Source organism: Citrus clementina, unplaced genomic scaffold (assembly GCF_000493195.1).
Source record: "Citrus clementina cultivar Clemenules unplaced genomic scaffold, Citrus_clementina_v1.0 scaffold_9, whole genome shotgun sequence".
NCBI classification, from domain to species: domain Eukaryota; kingdom Viridiplantae; phylum Streptophyta; class Magnoliopsida; order Sapindales; family Rutaceae; genus Citrus; species Citrus x clementina.
This window is the reverse complement of record NW_006261964.1, coordinates 7,413,122-7,430,421: the sequence shown is the minus strand read 5'-3', so window position 1 is coordinate 7,430,421 and position 17,300 is coordinate 7,413,122.

Genomic DNA, 17,300 nt, shown 5'->3' with positions numbered 1-17,300 from the left:
CAAGTTCATTTGATGTTTGGAAAACTCTATAAAAGAAATTTGGTGTTCAGTCTGAAGCTAGGGTTCTTTAGCTTAGATATGAATTGAATACTCTTAAAAATGAGTCATTAAATGTTGAAGATTACTGCATCAAAATGAAATCTATAGCTGACAAACTTGCTAGTGCTGGAAGTCCTATAACAAAAAAGGATCTTATGTTAACCATATTGAATGGACTAGGATCAGGTTTTCGTGATATTACTACCTTCATAACTGGATCTAAAATGGAGTATGATGATGCATAAGCATTGTTACTTACACATGAAACTAGGCTAGAGCAAGAACGAGATGATAAAGGTATGTTTAATGCAAATTATGCATACTATCCCAAGGTGTTTTATGCTCAATCCAGAGGTAACTTTAGAAGAGGAGGATATACTGGTGGTAGTTTTGGAAATTTTTGGTAGAAATCATTTCTTTGGTAAAGGCAACATTCATCCTCAGAGATTACATTCTGGAAGTTTCAGAGGAGGATATGGTAGAGGATTCTCTCTTGGACAAACTAATGCTTTCAATTCTTTTCAAGCACCTAGGAATCCATCACAAGTTGTTAGAGGTGGATTTATTGGTTCAAATGGAGTACAAGGAAGTTCTTAAAATATAGAAGAGATAACATGTCAAATATGCTTTAAGACTGGTCATACTGCTGATGTTTGCTGGCATAGGTTTGTTGAAGATTATATGCCTACACCAAAGGGATTTGGAAAGGGTAAATGACCAAGAGCAGCTTATTTTAGTAATTTTGATGGTTTTATTCCTCATCAAGGATATTAAGACTATGATAATCTCAATTACATAACACCAAATGTTATCCTTTCTCCACTACTAACTGTTACCCTGGAGTTGATTCTTATACTCCTGCAGCAGCATTTGTAGCCAACTGTGAATGAACTGCTGATGATGGTTGGTACTTGGATAGTGGAGCTACTCATTATTTGACCAACAATATGGATAATCTGCATCTCAAGGAGGAATATAAAGGTATGGATCAGCTTATTATTGGAAATGGCCAAGGTTTGCACATCTCTCATATTGGAAATGCTTTTCTGTCATATAGAGCTTCATCATATTCATCCATACAGCCTACACACACCACTATAGCACTTAAAGACATGTTACTTGTTCCATCAATCACCAAAAATCTGTTGAGCATTTCTAAATCAACATCTGACAACCCTCTATCTGTTGAATTTTGTGGTAATGTTTGTCTTGTAAAGGACATGAATGGACAAGTTCTTCTGCAGGGCTTTGTTGAGAAAGGTCTATACAAGCTGCTGTTGAAACCCAAATACTCCTCACCTGCATCTCATTTGTCTTACTTTTAATTGAATAAACCAGTGTCTATGTTGTTCTTTTTGAATGTTTCTTTAACTTCTCCAAATTGTACAGCTCTTAATAAAACTTGTTATCATGCTGTTCAAAATAATTGTAACCAGAAACCTGATGATATGACAGTATTACATAGAAGGTTTGGACATCCGAGTTCTATCATATTGATGCATTTGCTTAAATCTTGTCCTAAGCTTAAAGTCTCTCAAAAGTCTGTTATATCTTCTGCACATTCTTTGTGTGAAGCTTGTCAATTAGGTAAAGTTCATAAACATCATTTTTCGACTACTGAAACAAAAACCAAAAAGGTGTTAGAACTAATACACACTGATCTATGGGGGCCATCACCTACTGTGTCAAGGAATGGCTATAAGTACTATATCAGTTTCATTGATGATTACAATAGATATACTTGGATTTACTCACTTAAACTCAAATTAGAGGCCTTTGAGGTTTTCAAGCTCTTTAAAATTCAAGTAGAAAATCGGTTCAATACTCAAATCAAGATGTTGCAATCTGACTGGGGGGGGGGGGGGGGAATATAGAGTGTTTAATGATTTTCTTAACTAAAATGGTATTCTCTTTAAACACCCATGTCCATACACTTATCATCAAAATGTTTTGGTTGAAAGGAAACATAGACATATAGTTGAGCTAGGATTAACTCTTTTAGCTCAGGCAACTCTCCCTTTCAAATTTTGGTGGGATGCTGTCCATACAACTGTATATCATATAAACAGACTCCCAACACCTATACTAAACCTAATCTCTCCTTATGAAAAATTGTTTAATCATAAACCAAACTATACCTTTTTGAAGTGTTTTGGATGTCTATGCTATCCATATTTAAGAGACTTCAATAAACACAAGTTTGATTTCCATACAAGCAAATGTATTTTTATTAGCTATAGTCTTTCTCATAAAGGCTATAAATGTCTAACCAGCTCTGGTCAAATTCATATACTCAGACATGTGATATTTGATGAAACAATGTTTCCTTACTTAACTGATAATACTTTCAATTTGTCTCAACAAAATAAAGATTCTGAAACACCAGTATTAATGTCAAAATTTTCTCCACAGCAAGTCTATCATTTATCCACACTATCCTTACCTCACAGCAGCTTTGAAGATGTTTACTCAGCAAGCTCAGCAGGACATCAACAAACACCTTCTATGCCTGTACATACAGACATTCCATGTCAACAAGAGCAAGATAACTATACTTTATCAGAATCATCATCATTTACTTTACCTTCACAAAATCCAGAACCAATTCAAACACAGCCTGAAAACCAAACAATCATTCAACAAAACACAGAATATATCACAAATAGAAATCTTACTCCACAACCTTCTCATAGAATGACTACCAGATCAAAATCTGGAATCTTCAAACCCAAGCTGTATACTGCAACTTTAGCCAATAAAGAACCTGATACAATTCAAGAAGCTCTTTGTGATTAGAATTGGTACCAAGCAATGAGAGATGAGTATGAAGCCTTGATAAAAAATAAAACTTGGTCACTAGTTCCACATTCAGCTAAGCATAAAATTGTTGGCAATAAATGGGTATTTAGAGTTAAGCAGAACACTAATGGTAGCATAGCTAAGTACAAAGCTAGGCTAATTGCCAAAGGTTTTCAGCAAACTAAAGGAGTTGATTATTTTGAGACATTTAGTCCTGTTGTGAAACCATGTACTGTGAGGATTGTGTTGAGTTTAGTTATGATGAACACGTGGGTGGCAAGACAAGTTGACGTGAATAATGCTTTTCTAAATAGAGAGTTGACTGAAGATGTATATATGTGTTAGCCAGAGGGGTTTGTTGATGTGCAAAAACTTGGTCATGTATGTAAGTTGAGGAAAGCTTTGTATGGTTTGAAACAAGCCCATAGGGCCTGGTATGACAAGCTGAAGAACTCTTTAATCACAACCTGGGATTTTCAAAACTCTAAAGCTGATACATCTCTTTTCTTTAAGGAGATACATGGGTCAATAATATTGATTCTGATATATGTCGATGATATTTTAATTATTGGTGCAAATAGTAAGGAGTTAGAAAGATTCATATAAGAGTTCAGTAGAATGTTTGCTTTAAAAGATTTGGGAACACTGTCATACTTTCTCGGGATAGAAGTTGCTTACGCCCAAGATAGTATGTATTTGTCACAGAAGAAATACATTAGAGATCTACTGATTAAAGCTGACATGTTGGAATGTGAGAGTTGTGACACTCCAATGGTTACAGGTTATAAACTTCAAAGGGAAGTTAAAGGTCATCTAGGCCAGTATATTGAAGATGCAACAAGCTACAGAAGCTTAGTTGGAGGCCTGCAATATCTGGTTTTAACAAGACCAGAAATTGCTTTTGCAGTTCATGAACTGAGTCAATATGTGGCAGCACCAACACTTCCACATATATTAGCTTGCAAAAGAGTCCTAAGATATTTGAAAGCAACAGAAGATTATGGGCTAAAATTTTCAGCTGGAGGAGAAATGAGAATTACAGGTTACACTGATACAGATTGGGCATGTGATGTTGATGATAGAAAATCGATAGGAGCCTATTGCATTTACTTTGGAAACAACCTGGTGTCTTGGTCATCAAAGAAACAAACTGTGGTCACAAGGTCAAGTGCAGAAAGTGAGTATAGAGTTCTTGCCTCTGCAAGTGCAGAAATCACCTGGATACAATCATTACTTAAAGAGCTTAAGATTGAATGCACATCTTTACCAATAATTTGGTGTGACAATGTGAGTGCAACAGAGTTGGCTAAGAATCCTGTTTATCACTCAAGAACAAAACACATTGAGTTAGACATGCACTTTGTTAGAGATAAAGTGCTGGCAAGAGAACTAGAAATCAACTATATTCCAAGTGAAGAGCAGATTGCAGACATCTTGATAAAGCCCCTCACATTTACTCATTTCAATTATTTTAGAGCCAAACTCAAGGTGCATCCATGTCCCTTGAGTTTGAGGGGGGCTGTTAAGGAAGCTCACCAAGCATACAGAGAAACCACACATTTGGCACGTGTGATTTGATATCCATTCAGCTTAGCAATTAAGAGTTAGAGTGACAACTCAGCAAAGTTTGTTATGTACTCTCTGTATTCTGTTAATATCGTTTTGGTTATGCTCTGTGTTAGTTGTATGTGTATATAATCATTTCAACTGAGATTTGTAACTAAGTTTTTTAGTCTTGAAATAATAAGGAAAATAACAGAGATCTGGAATATTCATTTTCTTTCATTTTCTCAATATCCAAACAAATCTATCAGCTCAGTTTTTAACATTTCAACACTAGTGAATAGAATCCTGCGGAGTTTGCCTGAGATACATCCTTCACATACGGACATTTTCTTCATTTCAGATAGATGGAAGGCTAATCACCAAAATTTTCTCTTTTAGGACCTTTAAAGATCTATGATTCAGATGTCCATAACTCCAATGCCATAAAAATGACTCATTAATTTTTTCTGCTTGTAGGCCTTGCTCTTCTTTTGCTGGCATAATTAATGGGAAGACTTTATTTAGAGACATCTGTACTTTTGCCACCAATTGATTATCTCTTCTATCAATTATACAGTAATCACTATCAAATTTCACCATGTATTCTTTTCTAATAAGCTAGCCAACACTTAATAAATTTTGAGTCAGTCCAGGAACACACATAACATATGGAATTAGTTTAGATTTACCATTATTTTTCGGCACCGAAGTAATCCCCTTGCCTTGGAAGCTTTGTAGTTTGCTATCTCCAAGCTTCACCTGTGAAGTCACTTTTTCATCCAAACTAACAGAACAATCTCGATCTCCTGTCATACGATTACTGCATCCACTATCTACATACCAAACATTATTGGATTATTTTTGACCATTCAAGCAAGTACACGACATTTGATCTTCAGTTTTGTCTTTTAAAAAATTTGCTTCCCTTTTTTGGCCTTTATCAGCATTCTATATCCATATAATTTAATTTATTGCAAGTTGTGTATTTATAACGACATTTTTCTACTGCCTGTGATTTTTGAAATTTCTCCTGTCACCGCCATTGTTTGATGAAGCCCCCTCTTTCTTGCTGCCTCTTTCAAACTTTCCACCCTTTCGTCCTTTGATTTTAGCTTTGACTGCAAAACCTGTTCAGTTGACTATTCAGTAAATCTACTCATTCTTGGCTCATGTGCCTCGAAATAACTCATTGGTTTCAGGCAAGGAGAACTGAGATAAGTTTTTGGCTTCTTCGATAGCAGCAACAACATATGATCAAATTTTGAAGGAATACATTCTTAATATTTTTTAAACAATTCTTTTATCTTCAATGGTATCTCCATAGCTTCTTATTTTAATGGGCAGAATCCCATTAATTGCATCAATTCCTGCTGCCACCATCATAACACTTCTATATGGCCCTTGATTTCCCAAGTATCAATAGCAAGGAATCTCCTCAGATGACACTTGAAAGCATAAGCAGGTTCATGTAAGAGAACAAACATTCTTTTGAAAATATCTTCATCACCATCTACTTCACTATCCCTCTTTAATATGACGAAATTCTAACGGTTGATATGTTTCATCCCCTGTATGTACTTTAATAGATAAGAATATCCATCAGCTTGATCAATTCCAAGCAGATTCTTTGTTCTCTTTTCATCTTCTAGTATAACGCACGGAGGGCATTTCATAGCGTACGTGGCAGCAATCCGTTCTTCGATAAAGGTGGTATATCTCGTTAAAATTTCCGTAAATGAAGGTACATAGTAGCAATCCTCTCTGAACTCATCTGAAGTTCTATAGCTTTTCTCTTCCCGGTATGATGTTGCACAAGCTGTGCTACCTGAAAACCTTTGCCATTGGAATGATTTGACACTGATTTTCTAGTCACAGCACAGGGCGGCACACTCACAAATTACAAACTTGCTGCCATTCTACACAATGCAGATTTTGAACCCTTCACGTATTGCAATTACTTCAAGAGCTCGTCGAAACTGACATACATCTTTAAATCGTTGACCTAAACGAATAACCATTCTATTCGATCAACTCACAAACAAAAATCCTTCATCCCCAGATTCCTCCCCATTTTCTATTGATCTATAAAATGATGTCTTGTCATTATCTGAAGAGTATCCTTCCAACTCATACTTATCATCTGTAATGCTGGGCACCGCATCCTTCTTATAGTCAGAGTACTGCCTTGTTGTTTGTTCACGTACCCTTTTAACCTTATTGGAATTGACATTGTGCAGCGGAAAGCATTTTTTTTTTTTTTTTATATAATATATTTCTCTTCTTGTAGATGGAAGAAATATTACCCTTTACTGGTATAATCTGAATGTCATACCTGTCACTAAATTTCTGTCTCAAGTACGCCGGCCAGTCACCAGAGGGTTAAGTGCTACCCTGACTTTTTACTTTATCTCTCTGTGTTGTCCTCTTAATCTTCATAACATCCATATTAAATTACTGAGAAATACGAAAGCAGAAGCGTACCTGAATCCATGGTGATTCGTAGTGGTTCTTGAGTGTAGGAGATGGACTTCCAATCTTCTCTTTTTCTTGAGTTTAGAATTCTCTTTGAGAGGATTAGAGAATTACAAAAGATTATTCGAGAGATTGGGGACCATAACCCCTTTTTATATAAATATCGTGACTATTAGTTTTCTTTTAGAAAACCCAACAGTCACGTATTTATGATAATAATCACTTCAGCCCCTCATTAAAGTGATGATTAAATTCTGGTATCTATGCATTTAATCCACAATAATTATACCCTTAACCATTTAATGAACTTCAATTAGATCACTTAATTCTTGGCTTATTAAATAATAGCACACACATTTTATTTATTTCATGTGTGGCCCCAAATATATTAGATTAATATAAAATTAATCTAACACTCTGAGCTCCAACTTCTTTCAATTTACCACTCATCTTAATCTTATTATTTTATGAAAATTATCTTTATACCAATTAATTTTATTATATATACATTTAACCATCACAAAATTTTTTAATATTGTATCAATTATTTACTTTTACACTAATAAAATTAAAATCCATTAGAGAATTTAAATAAAATGACTATTTTACTGTAAAATGTAAATGAATTAAAAGATCATTGTATCCTATAAAATTTTGAAAAATAAGAATATTGTAATTACCATTTATTTAATTAATAAAATATTATTGATAAAATGGGTGTGTGAATAGCATTTAATTAATAGATAAAAAAATTTTAAAATTTTAAAATCCTTTTGACCTAAAAACGTATAATACTCATCTCAAATATTTTCCTTTTCTTTTTTGGGTTTTTAGTAGTATCTCAAACTAATAAAAAATTATGAATCATACAATCACAATTATCAAATGATTTTCATTGTTAAATTTATTACCAAAATGATAATAGTCTAAGTCAACTTTAAATAATTAAAAAATTATAATTACAAAACTTAATATGTTGTACTTTGAGATTTATCTATTTTATTAAATTTAGAGGTATTCTTGTAATTATAATTTTTTATTTTTCAAAATTTTGTAGGATAAAATGATCTTTTAATTGATTTAGGGCTAAAAATGTCATTTTATTTAAATTATTTACCAAATTCTAATTTTTGTTAGTATCAAAGTAATTGATTGATACAAGTTTAAAAACAAAAACAATGAAAATTTTATAGTGATTATATGTACTTATGACAAAACAAAGATGGTGGATAGATAATTTTTCCATTGTTATTTTTTTTTTTTCGCAGCTTGTTCAGAAACCTCTATGTGAGCAATAATTTTCAATTACAACAAAACTTAGTTACTATTGAATATTTAGGGCATCAACATCCGCTCAGTTCCAAAACAAAAAATTTGCAAAGTACTTGATCCTAACCTAATGATTGCCAACTTGCTCTTTTGTATTAGATAAATTAAAATATTGATAAGGGAAAAAACAAGTTTCGAGTGAAGAAAAAAAAAATTACTTATGAGTCACATAATCATTGTCTAATTTAAGTCTTTCTAGACTATTTGTAACTTAACCATGAATAATTTTTAACTACTTTAGGGAGGGTTTGATAAACTTAAGGAAATGTAATTGAAATTTCCAGGAATATCTTAGAAGTTTCAATGCTAACTCGAACACTTTGATCTCTATATCTGCACTGAAGAGGAACCTAGGAAGCTATGAATGGAATGCTAACTTGAACACTTCGATCCCAGTTGCGATGCTAACAATCTTCAATACCCATTTCCAAATCCATGAATAGAATGATTTTTTTCTACAATACCAAAAGATTACCCCACCAATCAGAGAGGTATTGGTTGCATGTTTGTGTATCCCATTTTCAGGCATTTCTACACAATCCATTCCCAAATCACATATGGCAGCTGGTCATGCTCCCAAAATTCTGGGAAAAAAAATAATGAAGGCTCCTACTACTCTCTTTGTGTCTTTGTTATTAAGTAATATTAAATCATATACTATAGAACTGAGAGCGCAATCGACATTCTGAAATGGGTGGTAAACATTATATGATTGAAGTACTTTGCAACTCTTCCGTGATCCTGAAATCAACGGCTAAGCTTTCACTTGAATTCTTTCAATAAATTTCACCCAACACATGAAGAAAAGTATACATCCCAATTCATTAAGGGTGTGTTTGCTTCCCTAATTAAGAAATCGAAATCTAGAATCAAAATTATTAACAATGTTTACTTCACAAAATAAGAGTGGGAATCGAAATTGAAATCATGAAAGACCCACAAATTTGGAAATCATTCCCAAGGAGAGTTGGGAATCAAATTTTGGTTCCCAAAACTACCTACTTTGCCCCCATTAAATTTTCATAATTCCCAAAAAGCACCCTCAATCAAATTATGTCATTTTTTTCATTTTGATCCCTAAAGAATTTATGAAAATACTCAAATGTTTTGTATTATTTGCAAATGGGTCCTTTATTATTATAATGATGATGATGATGATAATAATAATAACGATAATTAATGATGATGATGATGATAATAATAATAATATTATTATTTTAATTATTCTAATTATTGTCATCATCATCAAAATTTATATTTATATTATTATAATTGTCATTATTATTATTTTATTAAAATATATTAACTTTATTATTTTAATTATTATTAGTGAACATTATTATTATTTTTATTAATATTATCATTGTCAAAATCTATTAATAATATTATTTTTTAATTTTATTAATTATTATTATTATTGTCATTCATGTTGCTACTGTTGTTGTTGTTGTTGGTATTAGTATTTAGATATATTAACTTTATCATTTTAATTATTATTATTATTATTGTCGTTATTTCATTATTATTAATTAAATTAATTAGTTTAATTAATGTTATTGTCATCGTTATTATTATTTGCAGTTTTATTATTGTTATTCTTATTATATATTCTAATAACACTAGAGACAATAATTAACTAAGGTATTTTAGTAACTTATAACAGTCAATTCCGATTGTAAAAAAAGAAACACATTAATGGGAATGCAGTTCATTCCAACTTCAATTTTTATATCTCAAGTAAACAACTTATTCTGATTTCAATTTCTCTAGGGAGGAAGCTGAATTTTGCTTCTCTACTTTGTGCTTTATGTTGTGTTTCTTTAATTTTGAAATATCTTTCTTTATATAAGCACTAAGGTTTTACTAAAATCACAATTCTTAAAAGATTTGAATTCTTTCTAATTAAGAGTTTTTTTTCCTCTTGTAATTATTATGAATTTGAATAAGAATAAATCTGATATTGCTGTCTTGCTTATCTTCTAAGAAATATCTAAAGCATGTAGTAAACTACTTGTTTGAACCAACTTCTTGCTTCAGATAAATCCTCTGCATCAATTATAGAATCTCGTCGCCAATTGACTTTCTAAATTAGACATTTAATTAAACTAAGAAATAAATATTCCTCATAAATTAGAATTTCACTAAATTAGGGATTAAATAAATTAAATCCTATTACAAGATGTTCAATAAATAAAATTTCAATTTAACTAGACTTGTTATAAGATGCCAACTCTACAAATAATGGACTTAACAATCTCCCCCTTTGGCATTCTTTGGTAAAAGCAAACCAACACAAGTCTTCAATGAAATCTTGGAGCTAAAACATGAATTTGAAACAAGTATAAACAACAACAAATGACGAACCAAAATAATTTAGCATGTTAATTGATATAAATGACAATAAAACTTTTCATGAAAGCTTATAAGATGATGCTCGCTAAATGGAAATAAGTCTACAATAAGAATATGACTTTAATGACTCAAGTATCCAATCTTTTGGATGATAGGGCAAAACTTGAGAGTGAGTTAATTCATTACAAGTTTTTACTTACTGACAAAGAGAACCAATTGCTTGCAGTGACTACTAAATTAGAGAATATCAAAAGTTACTTCGGATGATGAATTTTGGAAATCAAAAGTTAGATCATGTCTTGTCAATTGGCAAATCTAGCTCGGATCATCATAGTCTTAGATAGCAACATGGTGAAGACTTAAATAGTCAAGGTGTGCTTGTTAAAGCTTCTCCACCGACAACTTCTCCACCTGTAGCTAAAATTCCATATCTTTAAAAAGGTAAAGCTATTGCATATTCTTCACCAGTTCATCAAAGTAAGAACAACATGCTTATTTCTATTGCCATGTTAAAGGACATACAAGACTTAGTTGCTTCAAGCTTATGAAATATATGAAAAGTGTTATTTTTTTTAATTATTCTTTTGGGAAACCTAGGATGACAGCTAGACCTAAGTTTGGGACAAATGGTAATAAATCTAGAACCACTTGGATCAGTAAGTTTAATTATAATGCTTATCTTTCTTTTAATTCCTTAAGAGCTTGTACTACTGACTTTTGGTACGTTGATAGTGGTTGCTCTAAACATGAGAGGTGATAAAAGTGCCTCGATCAATTATCAAGAAGTTAGTCGAGAAAATGTGACTTTTACTGATGGTGTGAAAAGTCATTTGCTTGGAAAAAGAACACTGAATATGGAAGGTTCCACAAAACATGACAATATCTATGTATGTAAGGGTCTTAAAGCAAATGCATTGATCAAATTTGTGACTAGAACTTGTTGTAAATTTTGACAGGAACAAATGTTGTGTTCTCGATGTTAATGGAAATTGCATTTTGGAAAGGCATCGATTATCTAATCATTATTATAAATTGACTAGTTTAATTATTTTTCATAAGACCACTTTTGATGAAACAGACTTATAACATCAAAAGCTTGGTCATTGGAACTAAAAGCTATTAACTAAAATTATAAAAATAAATACTGTCAAATGAGTTCCAATGCTTAAAAAGAGACAATAGGAGTACGTGGATTATGTCAATCTGGCAAATATCAAAGGGCGTCACATAAAGCCATTCAAGATAGAACAATGTCTAAGGTACTTCAGCTACTTCATATGGACATTATGGGAACAATGCAAGTTAAATGTTCAACTTGAAAAAGGTATGTATTTATGTGTGTAGATGATTTTTATAGATATACATGGGTTGATTTATTAGAGAAAAATTAGATATATTGGATGTGTTCAAAAAGCAACGTGAAAAGGTTAAAAATGAACGAGATTGCAATATTGTTAGAATTAGGAGTGATTATGGAAAATAATTTGAAAACTTTAGTTTTGAGGAATATTATAATTTACATGGAATTTCACATGAATTTTCCTCATCTATTAATCCATAACAAAATGATGCTGTAGAAAGAAAGAATAGGACCTAATAGGAAATGGCTCGAGTGATGTTGAACTCGAAGAAACTATTAAAGAGATTAAGGACTGAAGTGCTTAAAGTTATTTACTACACCATTAATCGTGTTTATCTTTGTCCAAATACTAAAAAAAACCTCCTTATGAGTTTTAGAAAGGTAAGAAACCTAATCTACGTTACTTTCATATTTTGGAGAGTACGTGTTTATATTGAATTATCATGACCACATCGGTATATTTGATTCAAAAGTTGACACATGTGTTTTTCCTGAGTATTGTAATGATAATAGAGCATTTCATGTTTATACTATAAGGACCTATAGTATTATTGAATCTACGAATATAGTTATTGATCACTATCAAGATTTTGCAAATTACTCTATTGAGGAAGAAATAATCAGTCTTTTAGAAACAACAAAGGTTGTTAGCTGCTCTCGCAGATTGAATCATTGAGAAATGTCAATCTAGTGAATCTTCTTTGAAAGAAAAAGAACAATTGTAGAAGACATAACTAAGGAAACTCGAGAAACTCTAAGGATTGTAAAGGAAAAGTTTCAAAGCATCAAGCAATCATAAACTTGCATTACCCAATTAGAAAAGAACCATCATCAAAAGGTAAAAAGAATAACCCGTCTGACATTGTCTTAAGTAATCTTGATGAACAATTAGTCATAAGAAAAAGGTGTGCAAATATGGTAAGATTTATTTGCTTTACATCGTTGATTGAACCTAAGAAGGCTTAAAAAGCCTTACTTGATGAAGTCTAGGTTAGATCTATGGAAGAAGAATTATAATAATTTGAACAAAAATAATGTATGGATGCTAGTACATAGACCTAGTCACACTAATGTTATAGGAACCAAATGGATTTTTAAGAACAAGACTGATGAATTGTGTAACATAGTGAGAAATAAGGCTAGGTTGATAGCACAATATTACACACAAATCCAAGGTATTGATTTTGATGAAACCTTTGCACTAATTGCTAGATTACAGTCTATTCGTTTGCTTCTTGTAGTTGCTTGTCTAATAGACTTTAATTTATTTCAAATGGATGTCGAGAGCGCATTTTTTGGTGGCGTCTTAAATGAAGAAGCCTATGTTAAACAACCTAAAGGTTTTGACCCCCATTTCCCAAACCATGTTTTTAAATTAAAAAAGACTTTGTACGTTTAAAGCAAACTCCTTGTGCTTGGTATGAAAGTTTGACTAAATTCTTGCTTGAAAAAGCTATAAGCGAGGCGCAGTAAATAGAACACTATTTGTTAAGCAACTTAATATAGGGATTTTAATTATTCAACTTTATGTTGATGATATAGTGTTTGGTTTTACTTCTGATCATGTGCAAGAATCTGTGAGTCAAATGAAAAAGAAGTTTGAGATGAGTGTGGTGGATGAATTGACTTACTTTTTAGGTTTGCAAGTGAAACAAGTGAAGAATGAAATTTTTATCAAACAAAGTAAGTATGCCAAGAACTTAGTTAAGAGGTTTGGTTTAAACTTAGCAAAACAATGAGAACTCCTATTGATACTAATAACAAGTTAAATATTGATAATAATAATAGTTATAGTGTTGTTCCTAGTCTTTATAAAGCATGATTGGCAGCTAACTTTATTTGACTAAAAGTAGACCTAACATATGTTTTAGTGTTGGTGTATATGCTAGTTACCAAGGGAATCCGAAGGAGTAACACTTAGCAACTGTTAAATGAATCATTCGTTTCATTAGTGGGACAGTCGATGATGGTATTTGGTATATTGATAACTCTATGAAATGAGAGTTATTACAACAATTCTAGACTTAAATCAAGATCACTTAGAGAGTAAATGAGGTGTTTTTATTATATTTTGCATAAACATTCATTTTAGTGAGTCTTAATAAGTTTTGCTTGAATTAAAGTAATTTGTGCTCAAAATGTGTGCATAATTGTAGGTTTTTAGAAGTTTATAATTCATGAAGGGATGCTGAGATATTAGACTAGCAAGAGGAGAAAAGAATATGGCCACAAAAGAAGTAAATCACAACCGAGAACAGTGCAGCGTTAGCCATTGTTAGAGTAACCATTGCTTTAGCAATCCTGGAGCACTGAGGGAGAAAACATAGCATGAGTCAGCTGTAGAATCGCGATCTGTAGTTTCCTAATTTAACTCATGCACGCCCGAAACTTTTATTTACCCTAGTTTTTAGTTATAAAAGGAGGTGCGGACCACATAAAACGACAGTAAGGAATTATCATCAAACACATTAGAGAGAAAAAGAAGAAGAAGATCAGAATTCAAGAGGACGGCTTCAGCAGCATTGAAAAATCCTGTAGAGTTATTTAGATTTATTTTTTGCCGTTATCAACTTATACATTTCTTCTTTCTTTGACTAATCTAAGTATCTCGTGAACAATATGTTGATGTTTTTTTTTTCTATTTCAGAATATGAACTAGATTTGCTTGTAGTTGAGTGACAAATAATCTAATGGGTTTTTGACTATTCTTATGAGTTGCTATATTATTGTTGTAGCATTTTACTTTAGTAATTATTATTATAACTGTTATTTCGGTTGACCACCCATTTAATAGTTTAAGTTAAGATAGAGACGCAGAAGGACATGTCTTAGTGGATATTATTAGAGTAATACATTATCTTAATTTAAGTTTCCTGGATTAAGTTATCTTGAATCTCATAAGAGCTATACTTGAAGTTAAGATTTGTGACAAACTAGACATAAGTACTCACCTTGTAGGATGAAGAGAATAAAGGTTCATAAGGTCATGTAGAATAGTAACTAGTCATTGCTAATATACTTAAGGGTGTGAGAGTTCCAACACGCGACAATTGAGGATGCAGAATAATTTTGCCCAGTATTGTAGCAATTACTGTAACAACTGGTGTTAATTTGATGAAAAGCAGTCAGCCCATAAAGAGAGTTTGATCATTCAACTACCATATTCTCAATTGATTCTTAGAAGCATTTAATTTAATTTAATTCATTACTGCATTGTTTTATTTTATTATCTCACAATTATCAATTTCAATAGAACCTACTTTACATTTGTTAACTTCGGACTTAAGGTAGATTACACTATTGTGATTGCTGTAGCATTTCTAGTGACATCAATCCATGTGGAGACGATCTTGAATATTCATCACTTTATTACTTGTTGTGTACACTTACACATTGGCATCAATAGCATTTGATTATAAAATTTACCAACATGTATTAATGACACTAATTCAAGTCTTGTAAGATATCGAGATGCAAATTAGGTTGGAAATACTGATGATAAAAAAAGCATCACTGGAGGATATTTTTATCTTGGAAACAAGCTGGTCACATAGCATAGTAAAAAATAGAATTTAATTTCTCTCTCACAACTAAAGCTGAATATATTGCAGCTGGAAGTTGTTGCACCCAATTACTCTCGATGAAACAAATGCTTGAGGATTATAGTATGTTTGAGGATAATCTGACTGTGTTTTGGGATAACACTAGTGTTATTGATATTTCCAAAAGTCTTATTCAACATTCTAAGACTAAGCATATTGATATTCATCATCATTTTATTAGAGATTTAGTTAAGAGCAAGATTGTGTCCTTAGAATACATTGATACTAAAAAACAACTTGTTGATTATTTTTATAAAAGCTTTAGATTCTAAATGATTTGATCTTGAAGGAAACTTTGGGTGTATATTCTATGTAAGTCAAAATGTTTTATCTTTAGATTATGTCATGCATTTTTTGCTTTAGATATAACGTATGCATTTATGTGTTTTTAATTTTAAGTCTTTGTTTTTGTGTTTTGTTTGTGAAAAATTGATGAGTTATTGGATTAATAAAAGACAAATAATTTTTCATGTTTTTAAAGACTTGAAAGCTTTGAACATGTTTTGATTAGAGTTATTTGATCTTTCTTCAAAAGCACATGAATTTCAATTCAATGTTATTTCAATTCCGTGTTTACTTTGACAAGGTTTTGATATTGACATGATCTTTGTTGTGAATATTTGACTTGAGTTATGATTGTTTGCCTTAATTCTTATCTTGTCGTAGGACCTCTAATATGTACAGATACTATGGACAGAAATAGCTACCTATAACATTTAATAGTAAAATTATTCTTGAGTAATTTGATACTAAGTAGCAAAAACTATATAGAGGAAAATCTACCATGAGAAGAAGGCTATATTCAGAGATGGAGTGAAAACTACTGATTATAGACACTTTTTAATTATCAATGAGCTAAATTATTTCCCAATGAGAAAAACACTTGTGCTAAATTGCAAAATCCAAATGGATACAAAGGTTCACTTTACACACATCTTTGTCATATTTAAAATATTCAAAATTGGAAATGAAAACAATAAGGTTAGTTTGACCAATTGTATATTTTATATTTGAAACTTTGATTATGAGTATTGATGAATTTTTGGGAAAAAGGTATTGATTGAATTGCTTGCACACAAACAAGTTGAAATTTCTCTTATCATTACTTATTTGAGGAAATTAGAGTTTTGATTTCATGTATTAATGCTTGTTATGAAAAATTCCTTCGTACATTGATTTTTCACTTGTTCAAGTTTGTTATTAATCCATAATTTTTTTTTTATTTTTGAGAATTTTGTTTATGATGCATGTGCATTATCATGTTCTTAAATATTGATATAATTTTAGGATTTAAGAGTTGCACATTTTTTAAAGAAAAACCCTAATTTTATTTTATAAAATGCATTAAACCATTTTTGCCTGTCAAAACTGAACAGGTTGTACTCTTTTGGTCCTAACTTTTTTGACAGAATCAAAATTCGGTTCTATAAAATTCTTTGAAAAGATGATTCAAAGAACTATCCAATAGTTATGGATTGCATTCTAGTTCTATCCAATTTGTTCCTAGTTTAGTTTTGAAATTCATTCATCTACACAGTGTTCTTATTTCGAAAAATTATCATGCATCACTTTTTTTTTTGCATTTTACTTTATATTCATGACTTATTTGCATTGGATTATACTTGATTATCTTTCTACTACGTGATTTAGGATTTATGGTGTCTTACATTGGATCAAAATCTTATTTCTCAATCCTTATGAAAGTAGGATTTTTAATCCTCTTTGAATTAGGCTAGCTCCTCTGGACAAAGAAGTCTCTAGAATCATTATTCTTCACTCAATTTTCTTGGCTTTTTCCTCAT